Below are 14,627 nucleotides of genomic sequence, written 5' to 3' on the forward strand. Positions count from 1 at the left end.
TATCAACACACCTCCGAGGCTGTTCAGGAATTTTTCCAGATCATGGAAGACTGAATGTGCCACGATGTAAGACAGTTTTTGATAGCTAAGTCAGCCAAGTCAGCCAGGTCAGCTAAGTCAGCCAAGTCGCGCTGTATGTTAAGTGATTCATTTGAAATCGTTATGGTAGTTTTAACTGGGGGTTGAACAAAACAGGGACGTGAGTTTTCATGCAGAAGAAAAAGCATCCCGTTTGAGAAAAACCCGTCTTCCCGTTTTGATGTCTTAGCATCCCCAGTGATGTATTGTGTGGAGTATAAAGCTGTAACTGGTTTCATCAAGTTCTTCATACTACAGTACTATCAATTGGCCATGAGCTTTAGTAGCTTTGACTTTTTTTTTTTTTTTTTTTGCTCACAGAAATTGAATTCAAACAAACTTAGCACCTGTTTCTGCGTTCATACTGTTGCGTCGCCTTTTCAAACAGCTGATAACCATGCAATCAGAACTTCATCACTGCCATTATCTTAATGCACCCACAACAGACACTTTTCATAAATAGTTCGTTCGATTATGGTCTTTTATGTAATTCTAGAAAAAACATTAATTTACCTCTCCTCGTATAAATGAAACCAGTTTTATTTATACAAGGCGAGGTTTTTCACATATTCTATTTCATATAATTCATAATTTATATAATATTTATGGTATTATATACTAGGTATAGGTCTCTCTCTCTCTATATATATATATATATAGCCTATAGATATAAGGCTTGTATAAAAAATGTTTCATAATATGTGGATCATACTTTCAGGATCGATTCAGGAGTTGAAACTGATGAAGAAAAAGTTTATAAACATATGTCAGATTCTGAACGGTTATGGAGTTACGGCTCTTTGAATTAAAAAAAAAAAAAATGACTGAAATTTTCAATAGCAAAAAATGTTATTGTTAGACTGGCCTTCCCGGAGCCCTGCCCTCAATCCTATAGTGAACCTCTGGGATGAAATGGATCGTCGAGTGCATATGAGGAGAGACTGCTCAAAAGAGAGCTTAACTAGGCGCCGCTTTGAATGCCCAAAAATATTGGAAGACATTTACAAAAAATTGGTGGATCGTGTTCCACAGAGATTAGGGGCTGTGATAAATGTTACAGGTTACAGAACACGTTATTAATTTTTCTGTAAATAAAGGTTATTTGTAGATATGCAAGTGTCTGGATATTAATGGTAGCAGTAGTGTACGTATTGTATTGGTTCATGCAGGACATAATTCTCAAAAGTCTATTTCTAAGATGTTAAACATTAATATAAATTACAAAAATCTGTAAACTGGTCAGATACGGCGGCAAAGCATTTTTTATGCTCCGTTCTATGTCATAAAAATATCTGTGCCGTATAAAGCCCGTTTTACGGGCTTTATACAGCACAAAACATGCATACTAACATCGTAATAAAGTGTCATACTACATGAATTATACCAATTATCATTTGTGAGTAATCAGTGTGGCATAGTACACACTACACTGTTCGACAAAATTAACAGAACACGTAGAAACATGCTGAACGCGTGCAGCTCGCGACAAAGCGGGACCAAATTTGATATGGTGGTGTACCATAGAATAACAATGAAATGAAGAGACAGCGAGAAACTTCGGACAGGTATAAGGGATTTATAGGGATTGTATAAGATTTACCAAAAAAGTCACATTGCAGAAGTCGATTCAAGATGCTCGAAAATATGGTCACATGACATCAATACGGCGTATGATCCCCACCAATGGTTAAACAGGCCTGACAGCGGTGAATCATGCTTGTGGCAACAAATCCCATTCGTTCACCAGCGCAGACCTCAGTTCACCAAGTGACCGAGAAGTTGGCTGTCTGCATGCAATGCGACGCCCAAGGGCATCCCACACATGTTCGATAGGATTTAAATCTTATCGTGCTGGCCACGGCAGTCGTTGTATATCTTCAATTTCAATATGTTCCTCCACCACTTGAGCTCTATCTACAGTGGCATTGATGTGCATGAAAAGAAAATCTGGGCCAACCGCACCCCTAAAGAGTCGCACATAGAGTTCAGGGATCTGTACTCGGTACCTATCAAAAACATGAAGAGGGGTGCGGCAGTTAGTCAATATTCCGCCCCACACGAGAATACCACCTCCACCATAAGTGTCCCTTTCTCCGATGGTTGAGGGATAGTACCGCATTCCCCGTTGTCTCCAGATGAAAATACCGTCTAGAATCTGTTTGTACGCTAAAACGGGAATCGTCAGAAAACAGAAATGTACCCCATTTGTCAGGACTCTAAGTCACGTGTTCATGGCACCAGTTTCGACAGCTCTGCGGTGGTTTGGAGCTAATGGGACACAAGCGGCTGGCTTCCGTGCGTAGAGTGCACTTGAATTGAACCTTCTTAACACTGTCCCGCTGGAAATGTTTACACCTGTGGCCACAGTGACCTCAAGAGACAGTTGATGACAGGACATCATAGGATTTCGTTCTACTGTTAGAGCCAGATAGTGGTCTATTCTGGTTAACGTAACCCTCGGGCGACCTTGGACAGCTCTTCTCTCCTGAAATTACTGACCCCGAAGCGACACTGCATGACATATTAAGCCAACATGCCACTTCCGCCTGCGACTGCCCGGCTTCAAGTCTTCCAACGACTCGTCATCTGAAAGAATCATCTAGACGACGATGACTTGCCATCCTGGAGATGTGGCTATCCCATTGAGCAAGCCAAAAAACAGGAATGAAGTGATATGGTCGCAACTCGTGTTTTTATAAGCATGAATAATTTGCATGATTTGCGGTTCTGTAAGGTGGTAGATCGATTTCTATTGGATACTGGCTCTGTAAGGTCGTAGATGGATTTCTCTTGGATACTCGGAATTTGCACTCCAGGATGCCTATTATATCAAATATTCGCCTTCGGCGACACAGTTCACAATAAAATATTCATGAAAAACATTTTGTTCTGTTAATTTTGTCGAGCAGTGTAGCAGTAAAGTGTAAAGCATGTTGATGTCAAAGGGCACCAGGGGTTTCCCCCATCTCCGCGTAGCTTTCATTGTGGGTGTAATTGTTCACTGTGAAAGGCCAGAGATTTAAAAATGTATGGATCTTGTAAGTGTAGTGTTATTTATCGTTGTTCTTCTGGTCATTTAGCCGCTGGACCCCAGCTGAGGCCCAACGTTGCTCGCACTTAGCCCCGTGGCGGCAGACCAGGTACACCAGTAGTTTAAGATAATTACTCTGACAGGTCCTGCCACCTAATTTCCTGAGATTTTAGTGGCTAGGACCTTAAAAAAAAAAAAAAATTAAAAAAAAAAAAAAACGTGGGGAACAGCGCTAGAATTGTAGGGCCGAAAAATGGTGTGTGTGTGTGTGTGCGGTTTGATTTTGATATGATTAAATTTAGATGTATGAGGCGTTCGTTTGTGTATAGATAGAGTGGGGGGAGAGTGAAGACTGGGGGGAAGTCAGAGTAAAGAGTCAAAAGAGAAAGCGGCCCCATAAAAGTCGGTGGGACATAATCATGCCCCACTAGGAAGAAAGAGGGGGGTGCGAGGAGACAGCAGAGCGGTCCTCCACCCAAGACAAGGGAAGATAGACCATGCAAGGAAGCACGGGTTGAGAATTGCCATATGGCGCCGGCAGCATAGGTGCATGAAGTCACAATATGTAAAGTGTCCAAGCCATGATAGTTGTCATTCTTGAGACAGTCTAGTCCCATCCAGTTGGCATGTCCTGGCAGCATAGCTGCATATAGTCACAGTAGTGACTATATTCAGGATGCGAAAGTTTGACATTCTTGTGGCTGTCCAGTTTGTTGGCTTATCCTTTTGCGTCATTCGTATTTCCTCGTCTCTATCGTGTAGGTTGTGGAGTCTAGGTGTTCGTCAGGTGTCAGTTCCCTCTTTGTTGAAGTTGCCTGTGAACAGCAATTTGTGTTCTGCGCCGAGTGAACAACACCTGCGCAGATTTTGTTAATGCCTTATATTCGTCACATGAGTCTAGCAGGTGTGATTCTAGATGCCTTGGGAAGTACATGATTTCTGTCATAAGTCTGCAGCGTAAATCTTCATAATTAGTGCATTCGTACATTATGTGTGTCTAGGTTTCTGGCTCCCCACAGGAGCCTCGCGGATCCTCTTAAGATTCTGAAGGAGGCTAATTTAGCGTTGAATGCTCCGTGGCCTGTCAGCAAGTAGGTCGTGTAAAGAGGCCAGGTTGGAACTAGTTTGGGGACTTGGGGTACACCCAGTCAATGGTAGGCAGGAATTTCTTAGTAATTTCACCTTTGGTTGAAGCTGTCCATCGGTCTTGCCATACCTGCTGTAGGTGTCGCTGTAATCTGGTTTTTTCTTGTTTGTGATTCGCTGCTACGTTAACTGTAAAGTCGAGTAAGGTGAAGGGTTGTCCTTTTGCAATGTTGTAAGTGATACCACAGCGAATTGCCTCTAAGTCCAGGGAGAGGGCTCCTGTCAGTACTTGTAGAGCCGAAGTACTTGTGATAGAGCAGGCGTACTTGTGATAGAGTGATGGTCAGCAATACTGTCTGTTGGGTGGCATCCAGTGTCCGTCGATTTACAGCTGTTATGGCTTTTGGGAACCAGGCTAGAGAAGCGTAGTTATTGCAAGTAGGAAGGCTGTTTCATAATACAGTGATAGGATGCGTTTCTTGAGCCCCCAATCCCGTCTTGTAATTCTGGCCACTAGTGCTGCGTATTTTTTAATCTTCGCCATAATATATGTCAGATGGTGTTTAAATGCCTGGTTGAGTCAAGGCCAAGGTACTTTAGTTGGCTCACTAGCTTAATGGTCTTGTTTTCAACTTTTATTTGAAGTGGCCTGCGTAGGTCTAGTGTTGCTTTGAGCAAAATCGAGGACGTTTTAGTCGGTGAAATCTTCAACATGTGAGTCTGGGTACACTGCTGAAGCGTCCTCAGAGCCTGGTTTGTCTTATTCTCCAGCTGGGCCCTGCTGTGTGCAGCGACCGTCAAGATTAGGTCATCCACGAAAGCCTGGAAGTGGACTTCGCCCAAATCCAAGGCTAGAAACTCATCGAGGATATTTGTTCCACAGGAGCGGGCCGAGTACAGAACACTGTGGACCGGTCGATTTAGTTTCCCATAAGGTGCAATTACGCTGATTGTCCTCTGTGAGAGAGGTCATTTGGCGTATGGGCCTGCCGTAGTCTCGCCAGGACGTTCGGCCACCAAATGGTTTCCAACGTCCCGGCAAAGTCAATTGATATGACAAGAAAGTATTTGCTGCCTCATGAAGTTGGAGTTTAATAGTTTTCTTTAAGCTTCCACAGTAGATGATTGTGGTTTAAAGCCAAATTGGGTAGTCATTTCGAGTCCAGCTGTTTGGTAGTGTTGGCAAATTCTTGTATTATTATTATCATCAATTTATTTAACAAATACCCCTGTACAGAAATTATCTAGGAGGGCGGCTCATACATACATCCAACCAAACTTATTAGAGTGTAACATGGAATAAAATATCAGAAAATACATAAAATAATTAAATATACAGGAAAAATTACATAGATACAGAAATCATACATACATAGAAAAATTACGAAATATAATATATTGAAAAATTAAAATTACAAAATATTATACATAAATAGAAAAATGACACAGTCATTTACACTATGAATTGATTCTGATAGGCATTCTGTTGAACAAAAAGGAATATCCTCAGTCCTATAAGAGTCGTTTGAAGACAATATAAATCGTTCATTTCAGTTTTTTATGAGTTCAAGGGCGCTTGAAGTCTTTCTTGAAGTGCATTCTTCATTACATTTGTAGTTTCGTATACAGATCCACTGCAATGAGCTTCCTGTAAGTTTTCTCATGGGTCCGGGTCTATTTTGAAGTTTCTAAAGAACTCCAGAGTATTGGCAGGAAACATCCACCCGTGTTATGGAGAGCGTTACGGAGACAATGGGGATAGTGGAGGCGGGCTCCAGGGCGAGGCCTGATCACAAGGTTTTCAATTTGAGGGGCATCTAAGTCAGAAGTATGCTAGCGTGCAGATATTATGCAATGTGACCATCTGAATCCACGGAGCTGTGTTCAAGTCTGCATACAGTATGGATTTTGAAATTGAAAATAGGACCAACTTGAAACCCATTTTTTTAAAAAAATATTTTCTGTTATGTCTATAAATAAAACAAACTGAAATCATATTTAAGAAATTTCCAGAACGTTCGAGAGTATTCCAGAAAGGTGTAAACGATTCTTGATTACATGATAGAACGTTATAGAAGATTCCCGATTGTGATTAGAACGTTGTAGATGCTTTTACAATATTCTAGAAAGTGGAAGTATTGTTTCAATATTATAGAAGGTTGTAGATGATTCTAGAGCAGGGGTGGGCAACAGCCGGCTCACGGGCCACATCCGGCCCGCGACGATGTTGAATCCGGCCCCCTCGGTAAATGCATAAATATAGAAAATCCATACCTGACTACACTCGCCGTAAACGTTCGGCTTAATTCGGTTCAATTGGGAATCGCGGCCAGTACAACAGTAACCAAGTGATTCTATTCCTAATTATTATTGTAGCATCGATCGAACGAAGTTCCTTTGGGTTTGACTTCTTATTGAAAAAAATAATATTGGTGCGAGATATTTTATGTTTTATGCCTTTTCTAATTATTACAATTTTTAATTTAATATAATTTATAGCCCATAAAATGAGCCAATTAAAAAAAAAAGAAAAATTTATGCCGAATGCCACATTTTCAATGATAATTGGACATTCAGATATTTTTTTTTAAAATACATTAATAATTTGGTAATTCAAGTAATATAACATTTTTTAGGTTCTGATTTGTTTTATTAAATCGTTCAATCTATTCCGGCCCGCATCATGATACGAAAATTTCATTCGGCCCGCTGACGAAAAAAGTTGCCCATCCCTGTTCTAGAGTGTTTTGCAATAATACACACTGAGGTGTAACAACTGTAGCTTAAAATGGAACACCGTTATTCAGAAAGTGTTTCGTGTAAGGCTTGTGCGTTTCGTGAAAAACATGGCAAGAAATACGGAACTGGGTGTTGAAAAAAGAAATGCTATTATAATTCTGTATAAAGAAAGTTATTCCGTGAGAGGTATTGGTCAAATAACTATATGTTTCATTAAAGGATCAATGGACAAACTACAATTTAACGATTCAAGGAGACTGGCAATTTTACCACGATCAGAACGACCGAGCGAAACAATGAAGCACAAGATAAGACCATAACACGGATTTCTAAACGCAGTGGACGACTAATTTGAAATCTGAGCTGAGTTTAATAAGAACAGAGAAACTCCCATGTCTACATCCACTATAAAACTTCGTCTTAAACAAGCAGGACTTTATGGTCGCATAGCGGTCCGAAAACGCTTATTAATATCGGTAAATCGAAACGGTTAGCTTGTGCTAAGAACATCAACATTGGACAATTGAAGAGTAGAAAAAAGTACTGATTTGAAATTTGAAAATTTTGGATCAACACATAGAGTTTATGTGCAACAATCAACTGAAGGAAACATAGTACCACATTGTTTAGTCAAGCGATGAAATTTAATCTTTGAATGCTGAAGGAATAAAACCTGCACAAATTGATGGCAGAATATAGATTCAGTACAGTGATATGTGAATGAGTCAATGGAAAGTCTACAAATGGGTTAATAAGTTTATGAATGGTACTGAAAGTATTGAAGATTCTTCTTGACCAGAACAAGCATACCATGTTGTAATACCAGAAGTCACAGCAGTAGTGGAAGAATTCATATGAGGAAACTGCCTCACTACTATTGCAAAAAATTGCTAGAGCATGTAAAATTAGCATTGGTTTAGTGTATACTATAATCAGCAAGGAGCTGCACTTTCTAGAAATGTGTACTCAGTGGATTCCTTGATGTTTAATATCAGAAGTAAGTTGTTCCTTCACTTCACCACAAGTAAAAGAATGGCTTAATGTGTTATTTGCTTCTTGGATGGAATAAGAATGAAGATGCTTCCTTAGAACACATACAGTGACAGGAGATGAATCTTGGGTGTGCTGTGACACACCAGAAAACAAATACACAAGTTCAGAGTAGAGCCACTACTAGTCTAGGTGAGCCTGTGTGGCTCACCTAGACCAAAGCAAGTATCTACTCAAGTAACAGTTGGGAAAGTGTTACTAAATGTATCCTATATTGAAAAAACAGGAGTGAGTTTGGCCATCACCATTTTTGGCCACTAAAAATGCACTAAGAGGACATCATCTCTTGTCAGACGAAGAGGTCGAGGAAGTGGTGAATGAATGGTTCCAACGGCAACCAAGAAACATCTCTTGAGGAATCCAGACTAGTTCAGCATTGGAAATGTGTCGAACATATTGGGACTACATTAAAGATTGACATGCATACTTTCCTTGTTGATTGTGAAATACAACTTTTATTTAATTTTTGTGCTTTTAATTTGAAAGAACCTTGTATTGTATTTTACTGTAAATTTCTATTATCATCATCATCTTCAGCCATTGTTGATCCACTGCAGGATGAAGGCCTGCTCACCACATTTCCAGAAACTGTAGTCTTGTGCTTTCAGTGATCCATCTCATCTTTGGTCTTTTTCTTGGGCATTTAGAGTCTAATGGTATCCATTCCAAAATTCATTTGGTTCATCTATCATGTTGTTATTGATATATGATCTGCCAATTTCCATTTTAAATGCTTTGCTCTTTCAATGATGTCACAGACTTTGGTTTGTTGGCAAATCCATGCACGTTTTTTGGTCTCTTTTCATTATATTCAAAATTTGGCGCTTCATACTTCTCTGTGTGATCCTCAGTTTTTGTAAAGTTTTAGCATTCAATGTCTATGTTTCACAACCCTGTTAGGACAGGGAGGTTACATTGATAAAAAAAAAAAAAATTCGAATTATTATATTAGTGCCATCCGTAATTTCTTGCATATACTTGTATATGCATTATGTCTGTAATTTACGTGCATTCTCTGGTCGATTTGCCTGTTTTGCTGGGTGAAAAGACCCATTTTTGGGGAAAAAAAACAACCACCTTGCTATCTACACCTGAGACCGACTAACTTAGCCATGGAGTGAAAAAAGCCCATTAAAGTTCCTCGCGTCATTGACGAGATTTGAACCCGGGCCTTTTCCACTCGGTGCGGGGAGGACGGTAATGATATCAGTGCAACCCACACTGACAGTTACATTGATCAAAAACTTTTTGTTTGAGACAGAGTGGCAAGTTTATCTTGAAGACTATATTAAGCTTTCCAAATGCCTGCTATCCCATTCAGTTTCCACCATATTTCCATCTATTGAAATTTCTTGTCCAAGATAAACATACCTTTCTGCTTCTTCTAGTCCTTGTCCATCGGCATTGATTTTCTTTGGTCTGGTAAATTCGTTGACCATAACCTGTATTTTCTCGATATCCATCTTTAAACCAAACTCCTTGCTTTCACGCTGCAGTTCTTCAATGTTTTGCTGAAATTCTTCTGGATCACTAGCAAAGAGAATATTATAAACTGCAAATTGTAAGTAATCTCTATTTACCTTGAGTCCTTTATTATCCCAATTTAGCTTGCAAAAAATTTCTTCCAAACAGGCAGAAAATAGTTTTGGAGATCCCCTTGGGGATCTGACAAGGAGATACAATCTCCTTGTCAGACATCTTTTTCTATGTTGATCTGAACTTTATCATTGTTGACCTATATTGATGCAGTCACCTTTTCATATTGACCGGAGAATATTGAAGTAAGCTCTGTCTACACCTTGATTGATTGGGGCATTGATTATTGCTTGTTTCGGAATTGAGTTGAATGCTTTTTCATAGTTAATGAAGGCTGTACATAATGGAAGGTTGTATTCATTGTGCCACACTATAACTAGCTGCACCGTTTGGCTGTGATTCATTGTACTAAAGCCGCTTCTGAAACCTGCTTACTCTTTAACTTGTGCTGCAGCAAGTATTGTGCCTATTCTTCTTGAAAAGACCCATTTTTGGGAAAATGGGTCTTTTCAAGAAGAATAGGCGTGAAAACCAAGAATAGGCAAGAAGTGAAAACCAAGTAGAAAACTGGCAGTAGGCTAATTGTTTCAGTTTTTTTAAAACTGCTTTGTCACCTTTGTTGTACAGTAGGATAGTTTCTGCAATTTTCCATGCTACAGGTACTTTTTTAAGTAGAAGGTGTTTTGAAAATAGTTTGGCTAGAGCTTTACATATTGGCTGGCCTCCAGCTTTCAACATTTCAGCAGTGACTTTATCAGGTCCTGCTGCTTTGCTATTTTTCATTGATATTATAGCATCTTCTACTTCTTCCCTCAAAATTTCTGGTACAGCTTCTGCATCTGGTGTTGGATCCAGTTGTCCTTTATCCTTATAAAGATATGAATAAAATTCTTCCACTCGTTTTAATATTTGCATTATCCTCAAGCTTCGAAGCAAACATTTGGCTCTTGTGTGTAACCATTTTTTGCATTTCTTTCTTTAGCCCTTGATGTTCTTCTAGTGTACTTCTGATGAGATCAACATGGTTGCTTCCAACATTAAAATGGTTCAAGACTGAGCAGTCAGTGAATATCATTTTATTGTTTGTCAATATGAAGTCAATTTTACTAGTACTGTATTTCCAAGAGGGTTCTTCTATGTCCACTTTTGTTGGGCCTTTTTCTTGAAGAATGAGTTTTTGATGAACAAATTTCATTCCTCCACAAATTCAATTAGTAGACTGCCTCTATCATATTTTTCCAGTTCCATATGGGCCGAGAGATCTTTCTTCATTTTGGATCTTACCTATTGAAATTTCCCATTACCTATTGAAATTTCCCATTTTATAGCGGTAGTCAGTATTTTTGTAAAGGCACAATGCATCTTCATAAAATTCTTTGACTTCATCAGCACTATGGCTACCTGTAGGAGCATAAGCTTGAATAATTTGAAGAGGCTGTTCAGCTTAATAGTCTTAATTTAGCTTAATATATAGCACAGCAAGTAATTCTTTCAGTGATACTTTATTGTATACTTAGTCTGTACACTTATATATATTTTAATTACTGCACATGCATTTGCCAAATGACCTTGTGAGTGGCCATGGATGTGACATCAATGTGTGTTATAACTGTACAGCTGTAACAATTAAGGTCAGCACAGTCTGCATACTGCATGCAGTGCCAAGCTTACTCTGATGTAACTTTTTTGTTTTGTTTCTATATAGTCTAGACACTGTCTATTCCAAATGTCATTGTTGTGTGATTCAGAGTTTGCATTTTTGAGCAGTCAAGATGAGGCACTTTAATTATAGAAACCCTGTATATACATATTAACCATTAATTGGGTTATAATGAAAATCTGCTTTAACAATGAATTTTTTTTTTTTTTTTCATTTTCTCAACTACTGTTCAGTGGATTTTTACTGTACTTAGATAGTCATGCCTAAATACAGTAAAAGCTTGTAACTTTAAGCCTTCCAACTACAAGCTTCTAAAGATTACATGCTCAATCATGTGAAGCAAATACAAAAAATTTAATTTACATGATGACAATTCTTACAATGCTTAGAGTGGTACTGAATTGGAAAAATTGAATATTCATATGTATAGTCATATATAAACTAGGCAAAATGCTAAAAAAAAAAAAAAACAGTGCCTGCCTACCTATGGGTTAAACTTAAGTTTACCTCCCTGAAAAGAAGGGAATCTCACTCATCTATACTCTGTTTCACTCTAAGTTAGCACTAAAGAAAAGCCTATATTAATAATAATGTATTGTATTATATAAAATATTAATAATATTCTAGCATACAAAAACTAGTTCATCAACATTTACCATTATATAAGCTTGGATCTAAACACATTTGTGAAAGAATTGGCATAATAAACATTAGAATTTTTTTATGTTAATTTTATTTTATATCTATTCATATGTAGAAGTGATGTCACTGCCACGATTAATGTATTTATCTTTGGCCTTGGAACAGAATGCAGTGTGTGTTCACTCTCAACTTCACAACCTGAAGTCTCAGTTTCTCAGAAATAAATGTGGGACCTGCCAAAGAATAATGTTAGGCAAAATATTATAAATGTTTATTCCAAATTTTGAGAAGAAATGTTCAGTCAGAGAATCATTTTCATTGCTAATAAAATTAATACATTAATTGGCAATTCCAAGAAAACTGCTTTTTTAGATTACAGCTGAAATAAAAAGCAGACTGTCCTTCACATATTGAGAAAAGAAAAACTAGCTGCATCAAGTAGAAATGGTTATTGGGCTATGAAAAGTTCATGATTTCTTCAGGTGTAATGAAATTATCATAAGTGATGAGTTAGTCAACCATTTGGTTGTAATATCTAATTTATATTTTATTTATTGTAAGATCATAACTTTATATTTTAGTATTGAATATCATCATTCTTCTTTTTCTTGGTGATTCCCTTCTATTTCTTACTCTAGTTCTCTCTCTCTCAGGGTAATTCAGAATTTTTTTTTTGGCTGGTGCAGCTTAAGCCCCAGGCTTCTTTTCACCATACAGCAAATAATAATAATAATAAAACCACCCACTATTTTATTATTATTATTATTTTTTTTCATTTTGTATTGATCACAAATTCCAAGTGAAAATATTAATATTTATTACTGTTTATATCTGCAAGTAAAAAACTATACTACACTGCAATGAAAATAAACTGTTTTAATACATTATACCATTTGTTATGTGAGGAGATCCTGCACCTTTCTCAGTGGTGTCAACTTTGATTGAAACAGAATACAGCTCTTTCTAGTTCACTATAAGACTACTACCATATTTTTTGTTGCTAACTCCTTCATAAATTCTTGAAAATTAAAAAATAAATAAATAAAAATGTGAAACAGCAAAATTAATTTTCAATCCTACTAGCAAAATGGTGAAAACTACACAAATTTCACATTCACAGCTTAATCAGTTAGCAATTTAAGTATACAAATATTAATATTGTTCATGGCATCAATAAAACTTAGAGTTGGTAAACAACCTTAGGCTTATGGTAGTGATAATGCAACAAATTTTAAGCTTTTAATTTTTTCATTCCAAAATATGGCATGTGGATTTTAATGAGCTGAATCCAAATTTGAAGTTATACATTGCCTAGTACCCACAGATTTAGTGAAGAAGGCACTTACTGCAATTTTTAACTAAGTTTAACAAGTATTACAATAGGTGGAATAAAAATAGTCATTTTTTTTCAGTTGCTCTTTCTTTTGTAATGATCAGAAGCCTCCCCAATCAATATCCAGCAATACTCTCCAGCATACTGGGCTTCCACCTTCCTTGATAATGTTTCTCCATGGTAGCAATATTTTGATGAAAGTGTTCACCGTGTTCATCACTATGACCAGGATTATCTGCAAAAAAAGTGACTTAGAGCAGAGGTTAGTTATTTGTTAGTTATTTGGTTTTTAGGAGCATTAGCAACTAAGGCCATATTGCTCCAGGATATGCGGTGGTCATTCCCTGACCTTTCCGCATCCTCCATATTTGGTGGTGACGGGCTCGAACCCCGATCTAATCAAGAAGCGTGTGCTTCGCACTGCTGCTCCTTCCCACCTGGCTATGGAGGCGCCTTTAGAGCAGAGGAAGAGTAATTTTAGAGTCATATAGCATTAAAAATTTTAGTAGGTTTGTAATAAATTCTCAATAATAATTTTATAGTTCTCTGCTCTGTTGTTGCCCAAAACATTTTCACAAACTTTCTTGAATGACTTCCAAGCTTCCAGTTCCTCACATATATGATGCAAAATTAGTGTAACATGTATGAGGAGCGCACTTCTTGTCTTGATCATGTAATTTTCAGCCAAAATAAAGTTCATATGCTTTCTTTAACAGGGACATAGGCTGTCTGTGAGTTTTAATTGTGTAATTGCCACATGCATAAAATATATCTGGTGAATTAACGTATTCACGTGACATTTTAAAAATATATTCAACTGCAATTCACTCAAAAACTATAAAAAAAAGCATGAATTTACTAATATGTAGCAAAATTAGGTCACACTGATTAACCTGTCTGGGTAGTTTACTTTATATATCTGCCTGATGTGCAGGAAGCAGGCAGAGGTAGAATAGTGCCAAAAACTGATCACCACAGCAATATTTATAAAATTCCTCACTCTAGAACGTCTCAATCAGCAGTCCAACTAATATGAGCAGATGGCTCAAAATCAAATGGCTCCAATTAAAAATTACTGTTAAGTCCATAATATTTCTATTGCAAAAATTTTACACTGTTGTTCAGTGTAATAATTAATCTGTATCTAAAAATAGTAGAATCTTATTGTTTTTGATATACTCACTAGAGAAAACGGTGTCAGACTTTCATAGTCTGACACCGTTTTTTTTTTTTTTTTTTTGTTTTGTTTTTTTTTAAATAATGGTGTCAGACTAAAAAAGTCTGACACCATTATTTAAAACAAAAGGACACTAAGCAGTTTGCAAAGGAGTCCGATGCAGTTTGCTCAGGTGAACGTGTTGTAAAGCAAAAAAGGTTATGTAATTTCTTGGATATATGGTGTCAATGGTAACATTTAAGATTTAGGGAGGCAAGAAACTTTTATAATACATATGCACTCACATAAAAAAGTT

The sequence above is a fragment of the Mastigoproctus giganteus genome, chromosome 2 (genome assembly GCF_048544385.1).
Source record: "Mastigoproctus giganteus isolate SK-2022 chromosome 2, ASM4854438v1, whole genome shotgun sequence".
Lineage (NCBI taxonomy): Eukaryota > Metazoa > Arthropoda > Arachnida > Uropygi > Thelyphonidae > Mastigoproctus > Mastigoproctus giganteus.